Here is a 24,804-nt window from a genome sequence, read left to right as displayed (position 1 = left end):
AATTTGCTGTGCAATTCTCCCAACAAGAACTGTTGTGTCCATGTCTTTGTTCTCCATCTGTCCTCACCCTTCAGCCAGGACATTATCAAACACTGTCAGGGTGGAGCCACCTTAACATATTTGAGCAGGTCATTTGAGTCACCTGAGAGTGTCACCTGCAGCCCCAGAGCTCTTTGATAAGCACCTCCCAGTTCTCGCTGCTGTCTGTGCATGGTGTCCAGGGCTGGAGGAACCTGCTTCTGGGGAAACACAATTCATATTGGATCGTCCATTCCAGTATGGTTTGCACAGGGCCTTGCTGTCCCAGCTGAAGTGGTGTTGAGCATTGTAGCTGCTCCTGGGGCTGGCAGGTCCTGTGTGAGGAGTGAGAATGTGCCTGAGGGAGGCCTTGTCTCTCCTAAACCCCTTCAACCAGGCATGCATTGCTGGGGGGTTAGCTTTGGATCAACCACTTTCAAACTCAGCTCTCTGTCCTGAGATCTGGGGGTGGTGGTGGTGGAAATGCCCATTGAAGGAAACCTGGAAAGTTCTACAGACACACCTTCATGTGACTGTCACACAGTGACGGTACAGAGAGAGTCAGGAAGGCTGTAGAACAAGGTTGTCCTTGTCTCTCTGGTTTCTCAGATCTGGGATTTTGGCTTTGTTCTATGAGGCCTTCTGGCTTTTTCCTTTCCTGGTGACCTTGAGCAAAGGTCAGAAGCTTTTGATTAGGGGAATTCTTTGTTAAAGCAGAACTTGGAGCTCTCTCCAAGCTCTGCTCAGGCAATGAGATAGTTTACATAAGGGCAGAAGAGAAGAGCACCATCAGCACCATTTGCTTTCATTGCTGCCTGAGATTGTGCTGTCAGCAGCACAGCCCCCTCCCCACATGCTGTGTGTGACATCAGGGCTGGGATGGCAGCTGCCACTCCAGCGCTGTGCTGGAACTCTCCAGGCCCAGCTGAGAGAGCTTCTCCTGTCCAGGTGAGTGGTGGCTGTGAGGGTGAGGATGGTACCTCCCCCCTTGACATCAGGGGATGAGGAGATCTTTGACTAAGGAGCCGCAATTATCTCTAATCCAGGTCACCCTGGGCCATCACAGCAGCCAATGCAATGAAATACAAGATACATGGCTGAGGGTGAGGGCTGAGAGGTGATGGGAGAGGCTGTAAGCCACCACCCAAGTGTAGAAAGGGCTGAGTAACCACATCAGGTTGAATCCCAACTCTATTCAGGCTCTCCTCTACCAAAACCAGGGAGCAGAGTATGTAAATAATCCCTAAACACACACACACCTTCTGCACCAGGGACTGTGGCAGGACACAGGGCAGAGGTGGGGTGTCCTCTCTCTGGCATCTTCCACCTGGGCATAACTGAGGATGAGAGATGTCAGATTGGACTTATCTCACTTGACATTAGACTCTTCCTCTTAATGTCTGCAAATGAGCTGGCTCTGGCAGGGCATGTTTCACTTGATATTAAAAGTCTCTTTTAGAATGAGAAACACATTTCTTTCTCTCTACCCACTACAAAGGAAGGCTGTGGCTCAGTTCTACATGCTTACATTCAGTAGATGAATTAATCAAATCTGAGAAAAAAAGGATAGATAAACTATTTGCATAGCTGAGGAAGTATAAAAGCTTGCTTACAGCAAATGAACAGCTTTGATTCACTGCAGGACATTGCTGAGACCTGGGACAAGGACAAGGATGTTCTCTGACAGGATTTCAAGTCCCATCCACTTTGTATCCATCTGCTACTACCCCATCTCCAATGCCAATGATTAACACAGCAGAATGATTTTCAGTACTTTCAGAGAACAGAACATATTTTAAGAAAAAAATAACCAGAACTGAATCTTCAGAATTTCCTTTGGTACCTGGACAAAAATATCACCATCTGGAGATCTCCCCTCAGGGAGGAGCCCCTTTAAAGATGCTGAGTCCTCCTCTGGAGGGACAATGGGGTTGGGATGTTGGGAAATCTCAGTTCCAGCCCAGCAGTGTCAGTGCAACTGCTTGAATTCAGGCTTGGTGAGGAAGTTCTGTGAGGCGTCAGGGGAAATCCCAAAGGGTTTGAGCACAGTGTAATGGGGCACATGTTGTCAGGAAAGAGGAGGATGTGTGTGTCATGTTAAGCTCAATTGTGCATGGTACAAGTCCAAGGATGACCTTGGGGCTGTGCCAAGTTTAGCTGACCGTAAAGTGAGTTGAAAACAGCACAGCAAAGAAGAAAGAGCAGAGTAGAAGTGGTAGAAAAATCCTCTAAATATGGAAACCTGCCATGTCTTGACACTGGCCAAATGCCAGGCTCCATGAAAGCTGTTCGGTCACCCTCTCCTACAGCTGGGCGGAGGAGAGGGGAAAAAATTAACAAGGGGCCCATGACTTGAGATAAGGACTGGGAGAAAACACTCTAAGGGCAAAATATGTTCAAATTTAGAGATATAAAGTAAATGTATTATTAACAGAATCAAAGGAGGATAATGAGAAGTAAAATAAGCCTTTAAAACACCTTTTTCCCCCCCCAGACCTTTCTTCTTTCCCAACAACAGTGCATGGGGGTTTCCGTCAGTTCATCACTTGAGATCTTCTTCTGTTCACTCAGGGAGAGGAGCCTTTCCTCTGCTATGCCGTGGGGTCCCTCCCACAGGAGACAGTTCTCTGTGAATTTCTCCAGCGTGGTTCCAATCTCACAAGCAGCAGTCTTGCCAAAATTGCTGCAAGGTGAGTCCCTCCCACTGGCAAACAGTCTTCCCAAAACTGCTGTGGGTCACTTGTCCAAGGGTACAGTCCTCTAAGGATGGGCTGCTCTAGTTTGGAAGCAAGGGCTCTCTCTGTATCTCTGGAAGCAGGGACCCTCTCTCTCCATTTGGGTCTCCCACTGGATCACAGCTTTCTCTGGCACCCACCCGCTCCGGCATGAACACTTCTCTCACAGGCTGTGAGTGGATTTCTGCCTCCCCCATGGACTTCATGGGCTGTAGGGGACAGCCTGCTTCACCACAGTCCTCACCACGGCCTGCAGAGGAATCTTGGCTCCGGCGCTTTGGAGCACTTGCTCCCCCTCTTTTTCCACTGACCTTGGTGCTGCCATGTTGTTTTCCCTCACATGTCCTCACTTCCTCCTCTTCTCTGACTAGAAAAACCTGCTGTCCGCAAGTACCATTGCCAACAAGCTCTACTAATTCAAAGATTCTTGCAGGATCCCACAGTTCTGAGAGGTCAATTTCATTTAGGTTGCACGCCAGGGAATTGCTTGCCATGTTTGTGCCGTTGGCTATGTGGCCCCGCCACGGTGCTGGCATTATTTAATTCATCAGGGCACCGAGAGGCGAAGCCACCGTCACCACGCCCCCCACCCTTCTGCCCGCAGCATGGCTGGCCAGGGGCGGTCAGGCAGGCAAGGCTCACCATGGGCTGCGCTGAGATGGCCCCAGCGGTGGTGCCATGCCACCCCTGGAAAAAAACTGCATGTCCACTGTTTTAATTTTCTTCTTAACTCTGTTATCATGGAGGCATTGGGCCAGCAGCATGTCCATCTTCAGAGTCATCAGACGTTGGCTCTGTCGGACATGGTGGAAGCTTCCAGCAGCTTCTCACAGAAGCCACTTCTGTGGCCCTCCTCCACTGCCAAAACAGCAGGCTGTGCCAAATCAACACAAAACCAAAACTGACCACACTGGAGCCCTCAGCTAAGACTCATGGGCTGTATAAATGCAGCTGAGAATGACCCCTTGGAACAATGAAATTAGAAAACTATTGCTGGAGGATTGTGGTGTGGTGATATGAAGTGTTTGCACAAGTATGGGAAGAGAACAATGCTGGGAGGAAAATGGATCCTTGATGGACTGCGGGTCAGACAGAGATACCGATGGCTTCAGCTAGCTGAGGCAGCTGCTGTTCTTGCAACTTTTCCTGTAAAGGGAAAATGGAATAAGCTCAGAGAACAAAGAAAGTACAGTAACTTTACAAAGCAGTTTGTTGAAAATGCAGGTTTGGAGATTCTTGAGAAGTGCACAGAAGAAATGTTGAAGTGAACAGGTTTGGGATAAGGCAAAATAAATAACTGATGGACTTTCAGGCTGCAGAGGGTGTGAAGTGTGTATGTGTGGGTATTTTTGACATTTAAGCTAAAATGAATCTTTATTATCCTAGATCAGAGTTCAGGAACATGGCATGAAATAATTTGCTGGACTGTAGAGCGAAAAGTATGGGGCAGGTTCTAGGAGGTTCTTGGAGGATCAGGAACTGCTCTTTGGGCTGGAAGGGACACAAATGACATGGTGTGGCTGGTGCACGTGGCTGAGCTGGTGTTCCTCCTGTGCAGGAAGCTGTGCCCAAGTCTCTGGGAGCACTCCCAGTCTCTGTATGTGGTATCGAGTCCTGCAGGTTGTGTAGCACAGTACTGCAGGAAAAATACTGGATTATTCCCATGTGGAAGTGGTACATGGGAATAACTCTCCTCTGTTAGTGTCACACCACAGCCTAAACAGGCTCAGTGACATCAGCACAAACTTGGGGATTAAACTCCCCAAAATATTGACTCCAAGGCCCCAGTACTGGGACAGACAGCAGATGTTATCTGGGAGAGTTTGGAAGAGCAGTACAGAGTTCCTGCATCCTGTATTGGGAGAAAAAGCAAAGACCAGCAAGAAAAGGAATTTGCATGTAGGAATGAGGATGGGTTTATGAGGGGTTTCCCTGTCCAGTGGCCCAACACAGGTGGAGCAGATGCAGCTCTTTGTTCCCAGGTCCCAAGTGAGTCTGACTGGTATGAAACAGCAGCAGTGGGGAATTTACATACTTGCATATATCCTGTACAGATCCCTGCAGCAGCTGTGCTTAGAGAGTTTCCCAGTAGTTGTCCTTGGATCTCAGGTCTCCCTAGTTTCTGACACTGAGAAATAGGAGATCCTGAGTTCCATCCCCCTGCTCCTGTTGCTCAGAACCCTTCATACAAAAGGTTGTGTGGGGCACTGAGTTCTCAGGTACTGCCTTCCATTCCCTGCCTTTTGTTCCTCCTCTAAACATTTCCCAGATCACACACAGAATCACTGGGCTGGAAGAGACCTTTAAGATCATCGAGTCCAACCCAGCCCTAACACCTCAACTAAATCATGGCACTGGCTGCCACATCCAATCTTTTTTTAAACACATCCAGGGATGGTGACTCCCCCACCTCCCTGGGCGGACGATTATAGTACTTTATCACTCTTTCAGTAAAAAACTTTTTCCTAACATCCAACCTAAATTTCCCTTAGCTCATCTTAAGACTGTGTCCTCTCATTCTGTCAGTTGTTGCCTGGAGAAAGAGACCAACCTCCACCTGACTACAGCCACCTTTCAGGAAGCTGTAGAGAGTGATAAGGTCACATCTGAGTCTCCTTTTCTCCAGGCTAAACAATCCCAGCTCCCTCAGTCGTTCCCCGCAGGGCTTGTGTTCCAAGCCCCTCTCCAGCCTCATTGCCTCCTCTAGATGCGCTCAAGCGTCTCAACGTCCTTCCCAAACTGAGGGGCCGGAACTGGACACAGCACTCGAGGTGTGCCCTCACCAGTGCCGAGTACAGGGGAAGGATGACCTCCCTGCTCCTGCTGGCCACACCAGTCCTGATACAGGCCAGGAGCCATTGGCCTTTTTGGCCACCGGGGCACACTGCTGGCTCATGTTTAGTTGGCTGTCAACCAGTACCCCCAGGTCCCCTTCTGCCTGGGCACTGTCCAGCCTATAATGTTGCAGGGGGTTATTGTGGCCAAAATGCAGGACTGGGCACTTGGATTTATTAAACTTCATCTTATTGGACTCTGCCCATCCCTCCAACCGTTCCAGGTCTCCCTGCAGAGCCCTCCTACCTTCCAACAGATGGACACACACTCCCAGCTTAGTGTCATCTGCAGATTTACTAATGAAAGACTCAATCCCCTCATCCATGTCATCAATAAAAACATTGAACAGACCTGGCCCCAGCACAGATCTCTGAGGGACACCACTGGTGACTGTCCCCAGCTGGATGCAGCACCGTTCACCACCACTCTCTGGGCCGGCCATCCAGCCAGTTCTGAGCCCAGCACAGAGTGCTCCTGTCCCAGCCGTGGGCTGCAGCTTTTCCAGGACTGTGCTGTGGGAGACAGTGCCAAAGGCCTTGCTGGAGTCCAAACAGACACATCCACAGCCTTTCCTGCATCCACCAGGTGGGTCACCTGCTCACAGAAGGAGACCAGGTTGGTCAGACGCGACCTAGCCCTGCTAAACCCCTGCTGGCTGGGTCTGACACCCTGGCCATTCTGTAAGTGCTGCATGATGACACTCAGTATAAACTGTTCCTTTACCTTACCAGGTACTAAGGTTAGACTAACTGGCCTGTAATGACCAGGATCCTCCTTCCCACCCTTGGGAAAATGGGCATCACATTGGCCAGCTTCCAGTCATCTGGAACCTCACCAGTGAGCCAGGGCTGTTGGTAAATGATGGAGAGCAGCTTCACCAGCTCATCTGCCAGCTTCTCATCACCCTGGGGTGGATCCCATCTGGTTCCATAGACTTACGAGCATCGAAACAGCTCAGCAGTTCTCTGACTGCCTCCTCCTGGATAACAGGGGCCCATTCTGCTCCCTGACACCATCTACCAGCCCAGGAGGACAGTTGTCCTGAGGACAAGCCATCTTCTCACTAAAGACTGAGGCAAAGAAGGTGTTAAGCTCTTCTGCCTTCTCCCCATCTGCAGTCAATATAACGGACTCCCAGGAGGATGTCAGCCTCGTTGGCCTTCCCCTTAATTCTTACCCACAGGCATTCAACTTCATTGTCATTAGTTTCAGTACCCATGGCACCAAGTACCTTGTGCAATCCCCAAATGCCTTTCTGGAATCACACTGCTCTCAGGCAGGGACCCTTCTAAGCCTGGGAGTCTGTCTGGAGTGTTGCTCCTGACTGGACTGTGAGACAGCTGGACCAGGATGTCCTAGGATGTCCCAGGATGTCCCAGGATGGCCCAGGATGGCCCAGAATTGCCCAGGATGGCTGTCAGCTGTGCTCGGTTGTGCCTGGGAGGAGCTGGGGTTGGGTGTTCATTCTCTGCGTTACTTAGGCTCCATCTCCTTTTCTTTGTTTGTGGAGATAAGCCAACAAGAACTGCAGAAATACAATTCCTGGGGAAAGGTGGCCTGGAACACAGCGTCTCTTAGGGAACAGCAACAATGAGGAGGACCTTGAAGAGTTATTGGATGAGAAAATTAGACACGGTGAAGAAGAAAAGTTTAAAAGCTGCAAATAATCAGTGCAGACAATATTAGTGAAAACATGTCAACATAACTGCATTTCCCTTTGTTTCAGAGACAAAGAGCCTGGGATGTTGGAGCACTTGGCAACAGCTTCTCTGGGGCTGGGCTAAAAGCACTTTCTTGATGGGAGCTGCTGAGAATGAAGGTAAAAATTGATTTTTCCTCAGGGGAAGGTTTGCAAGGAGGAGAAATTCAGAGAGAAGACCAGACAAATATGTTTTGCTGAGCTCTGGCTGAGGACCATCTTCCCAAACTGGAATTATTCCAGCTCATGAGAACAATGACAAAGGTTTCTGGGACTTCGCAAGTGCACTGAACATTGTCTGGCAAGTTGATGAAGATGTTGAAGAGGAGTGACATGAGTGTTTGTCCTCATTAGGGACAGGTCTTTCCATCTTTGACTGAAAATGTTTTGCAGCCAACATCCTTCTTTCCTAAACATTAAGCACCTCCTCTTGAAAAATGGGGTGTTACTTTGACAATGGAAAAATATATTTAGGAGTTTGTCTGGAATAATATTTGTTCTTTCACTGCCCCATAAATAATTTTAACCAAAACCATTGCTGGGCTTTCAGACCAACCTGTCCTTTTTCTGAAATGCCTCCTGTTCCATGCTCTGGGATCATGTTAGGGAATGCCTTCACCTGCACAGCTGGCAGGGTTGGATGGAGCCATTTGGAATAACACTCCTGGGTGATGCTCAGCAGTACAGACCCTGCCATGTGCATCTGCCTTCAGAGCTCAGCATCTCCCTTGGAACCTAGGCAAGAACTTGTCAAGCTCTTGCTTCCCAGGAGCCTGCAGAGGTACTTGACCATAATCTTGAGGTACATGACCACCTCTTCTCTTCATCCAGGTCAATGGAGCCAGCCTGGGAGAGCTGGGGGTGCTCACCTGGAGGAGAGAAGGCTCCATGGAGACTTCAGAGCCACTTGCAGGGCTGAAAGGGGCTCCAGGAGAGCTGGAGAGGGACTGGGGACAAGGGATGGAGGGACAGGACACAGGGAATGGCTTCCCAGTGCCAGAGGGCAGGGATGGATGGGATATTGGGCAGGAATTGTTCTCTGGGAGGGTGGCAAGGCCCTGGCACAGGGTGCCCAGAGCAGCTGTGGCTGCCCCTGGATCCCTGGCAGTGCCCAAGGCCAGGTTGGACAGGGATTGGAGTAGCCTAGGACAGTGGAAGATGTCCCTGCCTGTGGCGGGGGTGGAATGAGGTAGGTTTTAAGGTCCCTTCCAACCCAAACCATTCTGTGACTTTGTGATTCTGGCGTAAATTGAAGCCATGCAAGTGAAAAGTTCCCACAAGAGACAAGTTCCGCTGGTGCAGCAAAGGAAGCAAACTCCAGTGAGACACTAATGTGACAATGAATAGCAAAAAACCTTCCAGGATTGCTTGAGTTCTTGTCCTTGCTGTCACAGGCTGGACTGGAGGTTTGGTTAGAAGGTTTCCAGGGAGCTATGGTGTCCTGTGCGCCATAGGAAATGTCCGTGGATTGAGAATCTTCCCTGGACATCATCAGGGAGGAGATATCCCAAGGCTCATGGAGTCTTGTTCCTGTGCCAAAGTTGGAAGTTCTTACTGCTGCCAGTGCCCCTCAGGTGCCCAGACCTCAGTGCTGGAAGGGCCTCTCCCAGTGCTGGGAGGAGCTGTCCCACTGCTGGAAGGGCCTCTCCCACTGCTGGAAGGAGCTGTCCCTGTGCTGGAAGGGCCTCTCCCAGTTGGAACACTTGCCATATTGCAAAGTGACTGCCTTGGCTACAATCTTGAGTCCAGTGCCCTGTGACTGCTGCAGTATTGGGTGGATGTGAACTCAGGGTTTCTGATCTGAGTTTTATTGCCTTTTATTTCAAAGTTCTGTGTTCCAAATAATGGCTCTGAGGAGAAATTGAGCTCCAGGCTGTTATTTTTATAAACTATTAGAACTTTCTGTCCATTAGCCATTCTGACATCTTCCAGCTCCCTTTCATGTCTCTCTCTGTGTTCCTTGCTGTCTTTGTCAGCTTTCCTTTCCTCACCAAAATGTTACCTACAGCCCAAGGTTGAGGATGACCCTACGCTTGATAATCTCTCTGACACATCCAAATTTATTCCCTCCTTCCTGGCCTCAAGACTTCCTCCTGCTGAAGCTGATGATGCCACAGGGGTTAAGAAACTAAACATCTTTAATGTAGACAAATAGGAAAAGGAACAGAACAGTACAAAAAAAGCTTTCTTCAAACTGTGCCCTCAACTTTCAGCTACCTCAGGGTTTCATGGCTTATACCTTCCAAAGTGAGACATTTCACACTCCATGGAGATTGAAACACTTTAAATGAGACTTCCCAGGCTGGTAACCCCTGGTGCACTCAATACACCCAGATTCCAGCCCCTGGCATTTCTCTCCCCACCTCACAGCAGCTGCTCCCCTTCAAGCCTGCACAGGCAAGCACTGACTTCTGTCCTCACTTAAACCCCAGACTAAGAGCTGGAAACCCAGAACTTTCACTCCTGGGAGCAGTGTGGCCAAAGTGCCTTTAAACCAGTGTATCTGTGTGAGCTGAGAGCTATAAAGGCACACAGCTCCTCGTTGGGGTTTATGTTCCAATGCAAAGCTCATTTTGCTGACTTCAATTAAGATTTGAGGTTCATTAAGGGTTTTACTGACAAAGTTTCAACTGAAGTTAATAATTTGCAAAAAATAAAACCAACTTTATAAAAGCTCTGCCCAAAGCCTGGGGAATATTCCTGCAGCTCTTCCTCTCAGAAGCCAACACCTCTGCTTGGGATTTGCAGTGGTTTGGGGGAGAACCCTCTGGCTGCACTGAAGGTCTCGTAGGAGGCAGGGAGTGCTCCTGCCAGCACCTTCCTCTTCACTCTGCTCTTCCCTGTGCCTCAGTGCTCAGCTGGAACTACTCAGGATTTTCTCAAGTTTGCTCTTCTCTCCTGCCTGAGTGCCAGGCAAAAACTTCATCAGCCGGACAGAGAGTGTAATTTCTCCTAAAAGCCAAGAATTCCCTGTCTTGAGGACCAACAGGGATTGTGGACATTTCTGATCAGAGAAGCTGCAGCTGTTTCTTAATATCTGAATATTGTCCCATCCAAAAGTGCATCACAAGAGTGCTGGGGATTCTCCAGCCTTGGAGAAGCATGTTTGAATGTTGCTTACACTGTCTGCTGGTTGAGAAGGAACAAATGTACAAATCAGGTCCTCCAGTAAGATGGAGATGCAACAGAAGTGCAAATATATTGAGAACCACTTGTCTTTCCCAGGGTCTGTGTCCCTCTGTTTTAAAGACAGGGGGGATGAGGCCCTCTCCTGGGAATAGGAGTCATTTTCCTTTGGCTGGAGGAGTCTCCTCAGCCACAGCTGCAGAGGACAGAGCTGGGAGGGCTGCATGGCCCCTCTCTCTGCTGTGCTGTGATCAATGGCTCAGTAAGACTCTGGAGGAAATTTTGTTTTGTATGTTTAAGGATTGGTTACATTAAATATTTCTTCCATCCACAAATTTCTTCCTTTCAGTCTGAAATGGTTTCTCCCCCTGAATTTTCAGTTCTGACCCCAAACGTGTCTGTATGTCAAGTCTCAGGGCAGGAGGGTTGGATTTTACAGTGCATTCATCACGATCCAAAATCCTCAGGGAAGAAGGCTTACCTTGTAGATCCATCCTTCAGTGTCCTGGTTGTCACTCACACTCCAAGGCACCACAGGGGGCAGGCAGGACTCCTCTGCTTGTTTGGACAAGTGCTACAAACACTTGTTAAACTCCTGGAGCTGCAACCCCTCTTTGGGCTGCTGGGGAAAGTGAGGGCTGACATCCATCCATGTATTAACAACCACACCAACACAGCCACGGGCAGACCTTTCTATCACCTCTCATCATGCTCAGTGGTGCCAGGAGGACACAGAGTTCATGGGGATCACTGGGATCACCAGAGCCATTTCCAGCAGTCACTCCTCTCAACATGCAGGCAGCCTCGTGGCGCTCCTGGAGTTTGTGCTAAATCAGCACATTAAAACACCTCCTGCTCCTTCCTGGTGATTTGAATTCTGTACATTTGTAGAAGGAAAGACTTCCAACACTTCATCTAAATCATTATTTGTGCTCAGTTTAGTGTTTGTTTTTTTTTTTGAGCACAACTGAAATTCATCATAAATGTCTCATGAGTAAACAAAGGTGTTAATCTATTTGCTAAGCACAGCTGCTGTTTGCTGTGCTGCAGAGAACAAGATACAAAACCAGCCTTTCTCTGACATGGTGTCAGGCACGCCTAAAGAACGTCCTCCATCCGCCTCTGGGGACATGGAAAGATCAGGGACATGGAAAGATCAGGGCTGGACTTCAAAGGCTGCATTTGATGATCTTGGAGGTCTTTCCCAACCCTAATGTTTCTGTGATACAAAAAGAGCATGAGATGAGGGGAGTTGATTTGATGCAGGACATTGTTGTCACCAGAGCCCCACCCACTCAGGTTTCCATGCTGGGGCAGAGCTGTCTCAGACAGGGCAAGAAATGGGAAACACATGTCCTCCTGACACTTCTGTCAGATGTCCTGCAGGACACCGCCTGCTTGTGGTCCCAAGCAATGTGCTGTGACGTGGGGACAAGGAAATCTCCTCCTTGGCCACCCAGGGCTTGGCCAGGGTTGTCCATGGGTGAGAACCTGGCCAGGCTCAGCGTGCAGAGATCAACTGCCTCAGGGCACCTGGCCTCCAGACTGGCCTCAAATATCCTTCAGGTGAGAGGAGAGCAACCTGCTGCTCCCTTCTGCCAGCACCCAGGGCTGGGCAGCACCAGCTGAACTGGCTGGGCTGGCATCACTGTCCTTCAGCTGGTCTTGTGCCCTTTCCAGGGGCATCCCTGATGCCAGAGTGTCCAAGGAGAATGATCCCTGTTGGTCCTCAAGACAGGGAATTCTTGGCTTTTAGGAGAAATTACACTCTCTGTCCGGCTGATGAAGTTTTTGCCTGGCACTCAGGCAGGAGAGAAGAGCAAACTTGAGAAAATCCTGAGTAGTTCCAGTTGAGCACTGAGGCACAGGGAAGAGCAGAGTGAAGAGGAAGGTGCTGGCAGGAGCACTCCCTGCCTCCTACGAGACCTTCAGTGCAGCCAGAGGGTTCTCCCCCAAACCACTGCAAATCCCAAGCAGAGGTGCTGGCTTCTGCGAAGAAGAGCTGTAAGAACATTCCTCAAGCTTTGGACTGAGCCTTTATAAAAGTGCATTTTATTGGTGTAACTTACAAACTTTTATTGAAACCTTGTCAGTAAAACCCTTAATGAACATCAGATAGTGAAAATGATAAAAATATGAATTGAAGACAGCAACACCAGCTCCACATCCTGCAGATATTCCTGTCACCTAAGGCTGAGAGTGCCCCTGGGGGATGGCCAAGCCCCAGACTGTCTGGAGCAGTGTCCCCTGCCTGGCAGAGCAGCTCTTGTGCTGACAGAGCAGCCCTGCATAGCATCTCTAGGACTCCTCCCACCTCAGTCTCCAGCAGTTACAAACTGGCTCAGCTCTGTGGTAGGAGGTATAGTAATGTCCTCTCCCAAATATGTCAGTGTTAACACTGCTAATTGGATATTCTCATTATGCCTATAAATTCCAGTCCCACTGGGGTTGTGCACTACTGATGTGCTAACCCAGCTTTTCCATCCATTGTTCTGGCTTGTGCTCAGCATGATTTAAGTGAAGAACAATGGTGGCTGATGGCTGCAAAGGCATCTGAGTGGGCTGGGGATTTAAGCTGAACCACTCAGACACATCACTTTGAAAAGTGGCTTCTCTGGGAAGAAAAGGGCTTTTTGGAAGGAGTTTTGCTGAGTGAATATTAAATCAGTTTGGCTGTAGTTCCTTGGGAGGGAGGATATGTGATCCTCATGTTTGTGCCCGGATCCAATCAGCACAGACCAGCATGGCCATTTAATGGGCTTGTGAGTGCTGCTAATTGAACACTCCCTCCCTGCTCATTTCGTAGGAATTGATTCAAGAGCCAAATCATTCCACCCTTGGCCAGCTGATGGATGAAGGTACCTCCTCACATTTGCTCTTGGATGTGAGTCAGCCCCTGAGGTACCTTATTTTTGAATGGGAAAGTTTTTGGAACTTCTCTGTGTTGTCAGAAAAAGCCAAGAAAAGAGAAGCTGATGGAAGTGACAGAAGCAGAAGGAGCTGGAAGACTCGACAGGGCTCAGTTGCTACCTCTGTGTTGGCAGATGGAAGGGAAAGGGCAGTGACACTCCAAGTAAGATCAGAGTATTCTGGATCTGCTTTTCACTAAATTTTTTTTTTCCTTCATAAACATAAAAATCTTCAAAATACCCAGGTGCACATCAGTGTGGTTGGAGATTGCTCACATGCAAGTATTTGTTTGCTATAAGAAAATTATCATCAGCTATGAAAAAGGGGGGAAAAACCAAAAGGGAGATCACAAGGCTTTTTCCAGTCTAATTTTTGAATCAGCTCCAGAAAGCATGTCTTCACTAAAATAAATTGATGCAGGATATGTTTGTGTGGCTATTGTGATACACCTGTAATTTCCCTCCTCCTGTTTATAAAAGCCTCAGAACATGATCACAGAATAAAACCAATAAAGAGCAATTCCAGCCAGTTCCCTCATTTATGGGATGAATCTCACACTGTGAATAATGAAGAGTGAATGGCTGAAGTAAATAGTTGACAATCAATCTGCTAGCTGTGCTCGGGACATGCAATCAGACAAGGTGCAGCACAATCCTGCTGGATGCAAGGTCACTGTCTGGAAACAAAAATGCAGGTTGCAATTACCTGGTGGGGGATTGCACCCTGGGGAGCACAGAGGGAGCGGGGCCGTGCTGGAAAATGTGGAATTGTAGGGGTTAAGATGTCCATGATCCAGGAGAGATAAACTGCACACCAACAAATCTGACGGACAGGTACACACAGCCAGGGGAGGTCAGGGCTGCTACCAAAAAATTAACAAAAAGATAAAGATTTCAGATTCAAAGCCAAGGCATTGCCACCTGCAATGCCCAGGGGTGAGCTCCTGGGAAACCTCAGGCAGTGGAGGACATTGGTTCTCATGTGGGAGCATAAAAGCAAACCTTGGTCTCTGATGTGCCAAAGAGCCCTGTGCCAGGGGGAAGGTGAGTTTGGTCTCTTGGGACTTCCCAGGAAAATCAAGAAGATCTTTGCAAAGAAACAGAAACCCACTGAAACCATCCGAATGCTCCTGAGAAGCTTTTTCCTGTCTGGAAGCAAGATTTCCACTGTTCAGCCAGAAAGAGGAGATGCAATGGATCGAGCTGGGGTGATAGGAGTGCCTTCCTTCAGCAGAGGTGGTGTTGCAGCCAGGCCGCCTTGTTTCCACACTGCCTCTCTGGTGTTCCTGCAGGACTTGGAGCCGCTGAACACCTCAGAGGAGACACCATGGAGATCCAGGGCTCTGGGAACAAGCCCTGGAAGTGTTCTGGATGGAGCCAGAGAACCTGGTGTAGCCTTTCAGGGGCCTTTGTGTGGCTGAGTAGGTGGGGCAGGAGCCATGGCAGGACACATTGCACTCCTGCCACTGTATTCCCATCAAATCCAAGAACTTGTCCCCACATTCCGGCACCTCTGAGCCTGGGAAGAGGAACCTGGCTGCTGGGGCTGAGACACAGAGGTTGTGCTGGGAGGGTGTGGAGCTGGTGACGCTGTGTGCTAGAAGGCTGTTAAGAATGAAAGCTGGGGTGGACAGGGATAGGAAAGGAGGAGAATCACTGTCCTTGGGAAGGACAGAGGGAAGCAGGCCAGGAAGGCACAGTGAGCAAGGCCATAGTTGTTGAAGAGTTGGGAATGGGCAGGACAGGGCTCCTGGCAGATCCATTCATGGCCCAGTGCATCCAGAGGTTCCTTTGGATCAGGAAAAGGAGCAAAGGAAAAGGTCTGGAGAGAAAATGGCTGGGGACAGTCAGTCATCAGACACCACCAGTGCTCCCAGGATCCCTCTGTGGAGCTGCAGCCCAGCTGGGAAAGCAGAACACAGGGACAAGGTGTTTACTGGTAATGTGGAATGTGGGCATTCACAGGTCTTTATAACAAGAGCATTTGCAGAGCACTCAGCTTGGGATATGCACAGCCTTGAAGGGAAATGGAAAACCCAAATCTGACCTGAACGTTTTGATTGCTCTTCAGGGAAGCCAGCGGAGCTGTCTCTGACACCCTGAGCTTGGGTGCTGATGATTTGTGGGTGTAGCCTGTGGTCAGCAGTGCCACAGAGTGCCCTGGCTCTCAGAGTGTTCACACTGCACAGCATGAAGGGCTAAGCCCTGCAGGTCTCAGATCAAGCAGCATCTGCCTGGTATTGCCTTTCCTATGAAAACTATGGATTCTTGGCAACAAGCTAATAAACCAGTCAGCAGTAATTAACATATTTTGAGAAATGAACTGTCAGGTGGCATTCAAGGAGTAGAACATCTTGCCTGAGTGAAGTAAAGTGTGAAGGAGCTCTGAGCAAGGTGGGGCTGTTCTGTGGAGTTCCCTCTGAAGCACTGTCCCCAAACCTGCAGCAGAGGAGGGGAGTCTGGACTGACATTTCAGATTCATACAGCACTTCTGCAGCAAGCTGGCTCCTCTGCCTTCCTTTCCAGGGGTTTTTCCTGCGATCTGGAGCCCTGCCTTGAACAAGGAACATGTTCCCAAGGCACACTGGGTCATGGGGCTGGCCCAGATTTCGATCTATTACTCAAACGGTGGTTTTTGCTTTGTGGAATACCTAAATTTTTAATAGAAACACTTCAATCAAAATGCAAAATCACCAGACCCTGAACTGCCCATTGACACCCTCATTTTCCTGCCATCACACTGAATTCTGCACTTTCTGTGTTCCCACCTCCCAGTGGGATGGAAGCTCCTCTCCAGCACACACCATGAAACATCAGAAAAATGATGCTGTCCTACCTTCAGATTTGGGCTAAAAGATTTTCATAAGAATGAAACATTCTGGGGAAGTTTAAATGTTTTCCCTGTCAATAAAAAAACATCCTGAGAATTTGCAGTCCACAGAACCAACACACCATCCCTCATCCTCCCATCCTGGTGACTTGCCATGTCCTGCACATGCTGAGTAAGGAAAGACAGGACACCTTGCCAAGGTCTCTGCTCGCTGTGCACTAGCACTGTTCCCTTCCAGAGCCCCCAATCCCGCTGGAAATCTGCTGGAAATACAGCTGTCCTGCGGCTCCTCTCTCTGCTGAGCTGCTCCCCACGTGCTGCTGTCAGCAGGCTGGGGCTGGTCAGAGCTGTGATAAGTGGGTGAGAAGAGGCCCCTGAGGATGGTGATGGGAACCATCTGGCACATGTGTGGTGACATATTGCTGCCAGACCTGCGCTTCCAGCTCCATTAGCCTCAATTAGAGTGCACTGGAATGTTTAGCACAGGTTCAAGTGAAAGTGGCTGGGAATGGTGTGCTGGGCTCCTCAGTGGGGCTGCTGGGTTGGCTCAGCAGGAGCCAGTGAGAAATGCTGGATGAGCACAAACCCCCGTGGCTGGGGAAGGAGAGTGATGCTGTCAGGGCACCCTTGAGGTCATCATGCTGCTGTGTCTGTTGTGCATCATCCTCTTGAGGCTTTAGGGACACCTTAGAGCCCCTTCCAGTGCCTAAAGGGGGCCTACAAGAGGCTGGAGAGGGACGTATTGCAAAGGCCTGCAGAGACAGTATGAGGGGTAGTGGGTTTAAACTGAGGATGGTGGATTAAATTTGGATATTAAGGAGAATTTGTTCCCTGGGAGGGGGGTGAGGCTCTGGCACAGGGTGCCCAGAACAGCTGTGGCTGCCCCTGGATCCCTGGCAATGCCCAAGGCCAGCTTGGACACTGGGGCTTGGAGCAGCCTGGGACAGTGGAAGGTGTCCCTGCCCATGGCAGGGGTGGAATGGGATGGGCTGTAATGTCCCTTCCCACCCAAACCATTCCATGATTCTGTGATTCTATGAAATGCTGTGCTTGAGGCACACAAAGAGCACAGGGAAAGCCACAGAGGCTTGGGGCTGAGGGGGGGTCCTGCCCAGCCTTGGGCCTTAATCCCAGGCAATGGCAGCACTGCTGGAGTCAACCAGATGGGAATGGGCAACTTCTGACTTCTGCATGTTGGAAATAAATGCCAGATATTTCATCCCACGTTGCCCTGGAATGCAGGCAACAAGTTCTGCTCACCCTGGAGCCATGTCCTGCCCCTGCTGGAACTCCCACATTTCCTCTCTCCACAGCACTGGTCTGTGTGTACCCACAGCTTGGAGCCCTGCAGAGCTTCCTAGAGGAAATGTGACCCAGGGAAAGGAGTGGCTCCACTCCCACTGACCGTGAAGATGGGACAGTGCTGTGCCTTGCCAAGGACATACAGAGGAGTCTCCACCAAAGGCCTCATCAAGGAAACCCTCATTAAGAACAGCCTCATGGAAATGCAGACCTGCTGCGAGCCCTGCTTAATTCCCTGCTCTGTTTAATTGCCTCTGTGGGACACTGGGAGAAAAAGAAAAGCAAACATTAAAATACTCAGTGGGATGAAGATGACAGTTGCTACCTCTGCTGTGATTATGCAGTGAGAGAGAGATCAGAGTGTGGCCACAGGCTGTGTATATCCCTACCCCAGTGGAGAAGTGTGGCTACAGGCTTGGCCCTCTTCAAATCCAGCTACAAAGTTCATCTCTTGAACTGTATTTTCACTCACTGCATTATTTCTTTGAACAAACACAAACAGGCATGGACCTGTGGAGAAGGGCAGGAAGCGAGGAGGCAGATATATGCATAAAATTAGAACTAATCAAACTTTCCCTCTAAAAGCTGGAAAGAGAAAGAAAGTTATTGTGATTTTATTTTCAAATGCTTCATGAGCATCTGGAGATGCAGGAGGTGGAAATCAAGAAGTACTTGGAAAAACTGCATTTGTTTCTTTCTTTCTTCCTTTGGTGGTGAGGCCCTGGCACAGGGTGCCCAGAGCAGCTGTGGCTGCCCCTGGATCCCTGGCAATGCCCAAGGCCAGATTGGACAGGGCTTGGAGCAGCCTGGGACAGTGGAAGGTGTCCCTGCCATGGCAGAGGGTCAGAATGAAGCTTTAATGTCTCTTCCAGCCCAAACCATTCTATGATTTAATGATTCAATGGTTCTAAATTTCTGATGAACCAAAGACTTGAGTCAAACCCTTTCCTGTGTGCAGAACCATGCTTCTAGCTGAGCTGCTTCCTGGGAATTGTCTTTGTTTCTGCATCAAAATGCTCTGAGGGAATCCTCACACACCTCAGACACTGTCTCAGTCACAGGTTTAGCCCCTAGAAATTTCAAGGAGAAATAGAGTAACTGGTAGATTTGGTGGTCTTCATGTCCCCAGTGGGCCAGCTTTCCTTGGGAGTCCAGGAGGAGGTGGCAGGAACAGCTGAGCAGGGCTGAGACTGAGGTGGAGAAGCATTTGGAAGCCTGCTGGTGTGTGACACACCAGCCACCATGGTGTACACACCTGGCAGTGAGCACACCTGTGCAATACTGAGAAGAAATGGCCTCTCTTGGGGAGAAAATGTCATCTGAGCTACCTGAAACCATTAATGGTGATGCTGGGCTTTGGGATGGTGGCTCGTGTGCTCTCCCTGTGCTGCCACTTTCTTTAATAGCAAAATGAGGAGTGAAACAATAATATTTGATACAGTTAAAAGAGAAGGGCCTTGGCCTTGATCTTTGCCAACCAGAATGATTCCATGATCAAATGTCTGTTCATGGTTTGCAGACTGTGCAGATCAACTTCTCGTTGGGTTTGGATTAACGTGGTGCTGATGGAACATGAACTTTACTGGTCAAAACATATTTCTAGATAAGGCACTCAGAGACCAGCAAACACTTGTGTGGAACTTTAAAATATCCCGAGATGCTTTATTGAAAGAAGAGTGTCTGCAGCCCTTCAAACCCATGGAGACACTGGTGTCTCCAAAATCAAAACTATTTTGATGTTTTCCAGCCTGTTGGGCTTAAGGAACAGTTTTTATCGATGCATTTTTCAGTCATGGCCCTGTCTGGATGGCACATCCCCATAATCTGCTCACTCTGCTGTGACCTGATGTGGCTGTGCCCAGAGTGAGTGACCAGCTCAGCCAGGGGCACAGCACCCTCACACCACCTCCTGCAGCCTCACAGACACTGCAAATGTGTGACTCTTCATCTTCTTCCTCTCAAATGACAGCCCCAAAAGCCCTGACATCACATCTGGGTTTCATTCACTGGACCCATGACCAGAGTTCGTGGTTGTCAGTGCTGACTAAGGGAAACTGAGCATGTTGTGACGATCCTTTGTCATGCTAAAACTTGAAATAGTGAAAGTGAGGAAGGGGGAAGAACAAATGCCCTGAGCCAGCATTTGATGTGCATGGAGGTGCTGCAGAGTTATCAGCCTGGAGAGAGGGATCCAAGGGATTTCCAGCCCTCTTGGACAGCTCCTCAGAGACATTCTGTGCCTTTTCTGCTCCTGGAGTCTGGAAAGCTGGGTGAATAATGGCTTGCTTAGTTTTTTGCTCTCTTTCAAAGAGAGTTTCTGATAAGCCCATCCTAAAAAGTCCTTCACAGATCTTCTCTGTAAGCAGTCAGGCAAGCTGGATTTGCATAAAACAGGGAAAAAAGTGTTCCTGAATAAATATGTAAGACAAAGCCCTGAAAGTGGTTCACTCCTGTTCACAGATGTTTGACAGTCTGCACAAGAAATTGGGCATCCGAACATTTATTTATTTTTTAACATTCTGGTATTTACAAGGCAGTTTAATTTGAGTGATTATTCCACAAAGCCTCTCTGTACATGCCTTGGTGGCTGTCTGTGACAATCCTGATTAAGAAATGCAAGTTATGTAAGTAAAAAAAAAAAAAAAAAAAAAAGTTAATTCAACTGGCAACCCAAGACATAGTGCACATGCTTAAATAATTTGAGTGTTAACAACAAAAACATGCCTGAAGGGGTCTGGCACATTTACCAGCCATTCACCAGCTTACAGAAATGTGAATTACTAAAAGATTATTGTTGTAATTGCTAAATCAAACCTTGCTGGTTGTAAAAACACATTCTTAGCCCAGATGCTGCAGTGCTCACCAGACCTTACATTGTGCTCTAAAGCACTTAGCATTGCAATCACAAATCAGCAGATCTGGGCAAAGACTCACCCAGGAAGGCTGCATGAAAGGTGCCAGGCTCTGAATTTCCAGTCGTGGCACATTAACTGTCCATGTGCAGCCCAGCATTGGGATCCAGCCCCATGAGCCCCAGCAGGAGCTGTCAGGTTTGTTCTCCTCCATACGAGGACAAACTGTCACCTCCTGGGCAACTCGTCCTACCCAGGCAGGTGCCATGGGGAAGGGTTTTCAGATGAGTTTGATCGTGATACTCAGCATGAGTGATGCCTGGTTATCCCTCAGGAGACATTAAAGGCACAAGATAAAATGTTTACTCGAGATTAAAAGGAGCTGTTCAGAGCTGGATATGAGTCTACTCTGTGTGGCTTCATGTGTGGAGGGACAAGGGACCAGGAGAAGAGCCATCAGGAACTTGAGAAAGGAATAGAAAAGATCCTCCAAAGGAAACACCATGGGAGCCATCAACAGAGCAGAACGGAGGTGGCAGAGAGCAGACCTGGCACAAAGCTGTGCAGGAGAAGGAGGAAGGGAAGTGGTGGGAGAGGGAAGAGCATTTTGTCAGTGTCTCCCAGGAACAGAAGAGGGCTCTGTGAAGCTGGTTAATCATGTGGCAGCTACAGAGCACAAAGTCGGATAGCTCAACCAGAGCAGAGCAGCTTTTGGAGCCTCTTTGACTGAGCCGAGAGCTGTGGTCTGGCAGGGAAGGGACAGGGCTGAGCAAGGGTAGTAATGCTGAAAGAAGAGAGCACAGCACCAAAGTCAGGGACAAAGATGATTGAGCAGCTCTTTTGGTCAAGCCAGGACTGTGAATCAAGATAAGAGGCATGGCAGCAGGCTGCCAGGAGTTTAGTGTGTCCCTGGTGTGGGACACTGGAGTCTGAGGATGACAGAGAGGCACCAGAGTCCACAGCAGGCAGGTTGGCTCCTGGGCAGGAGCAGAAGGGAGCACAGGGAGACTGAGCAGAGAGCTAGAGAAGAAAGGGCAGGAAGAATAAGAAAATACTGAAATCAAGTAAGAAAGGTCACTGACAGCAGGGGGAAATGTGCTTTCATCCTGCAGTCTGCTATGGGGTAGTGGAGATCCTGCTCCTTCAAGCCCTGCTGCTCTCTGCTGCAGAGTAGGGTCATGCTGGTGAGGAAGCGGAGATGTATTTAGGATCTAACACCTTCTGTGCCCCATTGCATGGTCAAAAATGGGTGGAAGAGCCCCAGTAAGCCCATTTCGGCAGTGGAGTAGAAATGCATCATCTTCTCTTTCAGCTGTGGAAGGACAGAACTGAACAATGCCAAGAGGACATGGCTTCCCATGAGCCCTGAACCCTGAGCATGTCCCTGGGCTCAGCACCTCTCACAGACCCTGGCTGCCAGAACTTCTCAGAAAGCTGAGCTGCTTCTGTACCTTCAAACTGTCCTCTCAGGCAGCAGCCAAAGCAGCCTGTTTGCAGCAATCCCCCTCTGCTCAGCCTCGGGAACCACAGATCTAACAGGAGTGGAGGGGGACATGAAGATTCTGACCATGCTCAGGGGATGGCTGATGGTTCCTGGAGCCTCTCTCCTCTCTCGTGGAGAGAGGCTCTCCTGTACTCTTTGAAAAGGTTTCTTTCCTATGTTTTTTTTTTTTTTTCCATCTTCCTTTTATTTATCACTTCATCCTCCTCCCAGGGTGCTCCAGCAGGACCACACAGCTCTGCATGCAGCTCTGCCCTAACATTCTATCCATCCAGCACTGCTGTTCCATCTGGCTATGTTTCTGCTGTGATAAATGGGGCAGCCAGGGAATCGATTTTCTCCCCCTGCCTGCAAGGCCTGAGAGCGCTGCTTTCACCAGGAGGCCTCCTCTCTGCCTGAGCTCAGATTAACTTATTAGGAGTTAATTAATCAGGCCCATTGATTGACTGTCACATTGCTGATGGTTGGCCCTGCTCTCGGATGGGGAGGTTGGATTGGAGTAGCTCTTCTGGGCTATGTGATGCCTGTCACCTCCAAGCAGCAAGGAGGAGAAGAAGATGGAGGTTGGCCTTTTTCCTAAACAACACAACAATGCAGGAGTGGAGTCAGAGCTCTGGTCCCCTTTGGATGGTGTGTGCATGCTGTGGGAGGGATGGGAACAGCTTCCACAGCTCCTCTCCTCCGAGGACCAGCTGGAACATGAGGCAGGGCAGAGTCAGAAGGATCCTTGCAATATTTCTGAGCCCAGCAGACTTCCCCTCAGTGCTGCCTGTGGGTCTCTGGTGCTGTTCTTGGGCACAGGAAGGTGCTGTGGCCCAAGTGGGATGCTGCCCACAATTGGTCATTTGCTTGAACAAGCATCACCAAGGCCATGAGCGGGGGACTTTGGGGTGCAAGGATTTCAAGGAACCAACATTGCATGTATCCTTCCGTGAAAATTCAGGGAAAAGCTACATAAAAAAAAAGGGAACACCCTCAGTGGAGCTGGGATGAGAATTTGAGATCAAAGCTGGTGGATGTTTTAATGGCCTTAAGTGCCATAGGTGATCTGCACTTCAAATTTGGTCTGAGGGGGTCACCCACAGCAGAAAAGCATCTGTCTCAGCTTGGAGACAAATTCTAGGAGAAAAATGCTCTAAAATTAGTGTTTTTCCCTAAAGAGAGAGGGTTTGAATAACTCCCTTTTCTTCTACCAATGAGACAAATGGATACCAGGGGATGAAAGGGGAAAAAAAATACAAACCCAAAACTGTTTATTAACAAAGCAAGATACCCACAAAGCACAGGAACAAAAAGAAAATTGAACCTTACACCCCAACCTCACCTCACCACGTGGCCAAGAGGCAAAGATGGTGACTGCCCTTCTTTGTGTCTGTGAGGGGAGAAAAACAGAGTTCACAGCAGCTGGGAACCTGTTGGATTTCTGGCATAGGCGAAGTTGGCAGAGTTTGGTGTCCCTTCTTTTGCTGCCTCAGTCTTCCGGGGTTCCGACCGCCCAGAGCTGCCCCGCAGGCTCCCCAGGCTGGAGAGAGAACAAACAACAAAAAAAGTGCCAGAACAATTTGCTGGTGAAAAGCCTCCAGGCCAAGGGAAAGAAAAAACCCAAAAACCCCAGAAGCTGCTTGCCTAAACTGGCGAAAACGAATCCAGCAATGAAGTTACAGCTGTGTAGCTGCCTACTGTGGCGGAGGGAGGGAGATGGAAGAGAGCCTGAGCCCGGGGCTCAACCCCTGGATCACTATTGTAAAATGTGGGTGAACTTAGTGGGAAGGAATGATGATGTCCAACTCCAGTTCAGAAGGCTGAATGATTTCTTTATTATAACTATGCTGTAACACATTAATATACTATATAAAGGAAGATATTAAAATTACATACTTACTTGTTTTAACTACTATATCTAATTAACTCAGAACTCGTGACCCTCTCGCAAGAGTCCAGACACAGTTGGATTGGATTGGTCATCAGGCTCAAACAATTCTCACCAGAATCCAATCAAGCAATCACCCCGGGTAAACAATTCTCCAAACACATTCCACATGGGAAAAACAAGGAGCAGAAATAGAGAGTGTTTTCTCTTTCTTCTCTCTGTGCTCCTCTATGAAAAATCCTGAGAGAGAGAGAAATGTGCTTGTCACAGGTCACCTTAACCATACCACAGACATCTCTGGGCATAAAGCAGGTGATCAGGGAATGGAGGATCACCATAAAGTCAACCCAAGACAGCATCCTAATCAAAATGCAATGCTAGCCACAATCCTGCCTTAAAGCTGAGCACTGAGCAAGCTTCTTCCTCCTGTTTTCTTTACCAAGGAGGGCCCCAGGCAGTGGCTGGCAGAGGCTCGCAACTTCTGCAGGGGAGGAGGGTTCTGACAGTGCAGGGCTCTTCAGCTGCACAGCAAAAGGGCTTAGTGTCCAAGGCTGTGAAGCTGGGCTAGAAGGAAGTGCAATCTTTTATAAGTGAGGGTTTACCCTGCCCTGAGAAGTGGCCAGTTCCTCCCCCTGTGAGTGTTCCCTGGAAAGAAGAGGTGAGTGGGGGACAGGGACTGAATGAAGGCCATTCCCTCAGTCCCAGCTTCCTGGCTGTGCCCCTGTGGATCTGTGGGCCTGAGCTGTGCTGGAGACTCATCCCAGAAGTCTGCAGGACCTCCCAAGCATCCAGTGCCACTGCCCTTGTCACATCTGGCATCTCTTTCACCTGCTGAGTGATCCAGAATTGTGGTCCTTGGCATCCTCCTTCTTGCTGTTGGGAAAGCAAGTGGGTACAGCCAGGATCTACTGGTCCCACCACTGCTGTCAGATCCAAATGGGAAGGTTTCCAGCTCCCAGGAGTCTCAGCTCGGTCCTACAAATCATTGGCTTCAACAGGTCTTGCCAGAGGGAATGATGACACTGCTCTGCCTACAGACATTCTCTGAATGTGCTGAGAGGAGACCACAAACCACACCTGGCAAGGGATGGTGAGACTTGGCTGGCCAAGGGACAGGGAAATACTGG

The 24,804-nt window shown here is 49.2% G+C and overlaps 3 long non-coding RNA genes across 3 annotated transcripts in view; 1 reads left to right on the top strand and 2 right to left on the bottom strand.

Moving 5' to 3' along the window:
* LOC137484980 (uncharacterized) overlaps positions 1 to 24,804 on the bottom strand; it is a 344,848-nt gene that overhangs the window by 131,746 nt on the left and 188,298 nt on the right. The gene's annotated exons all lie outside the window — the stretch shown is intronic.
* Positions 15,049 to 16,396, bottom strand: LOC137485019 (uncharacterized). The gene is made up of 2 exons (XR_011005157.1): positions 16,344 to 16,396; positions 15,049 to 16,223 (listed from the first exon to the last, which is right to left on the bottom strand). It is a non-coding gene; the product is annotated as an uncharacterized lncRNA (long non-coding RNA).
* On the top strand, positions 17,286 to 17,766 carry LOC137485018 (uncharacterized). The gene is made up of 2 exons (XR_011005156.1): positions 17,286 to 17,345; positions 17,466 to 17,766. It is a non-coding gene; the product is annotated as an uncharacterized lncRNA (long non-coding RNA).

Source organism: Anomalospiza imberbis, chromosome 18 (assembly GCF_031753505.1).
Source record: "Anomalospiza imberbis isolate Cuckoo-Finch-1a 21T00152 chromosome 18, ASM3175350v1, whole genome shotgun sequence".
Classification (NCBI taxonomy): Eukaryota; Metazoa; Chordata; class Aves; order Passeriformes; family Viduidae; genus Anomalospiza; species Anomalospiza imberbis.
Note: the sequence above shows the minus strand (reverse complement) of the source record. Positions and strands in the feature narration are given on the sequence as shown.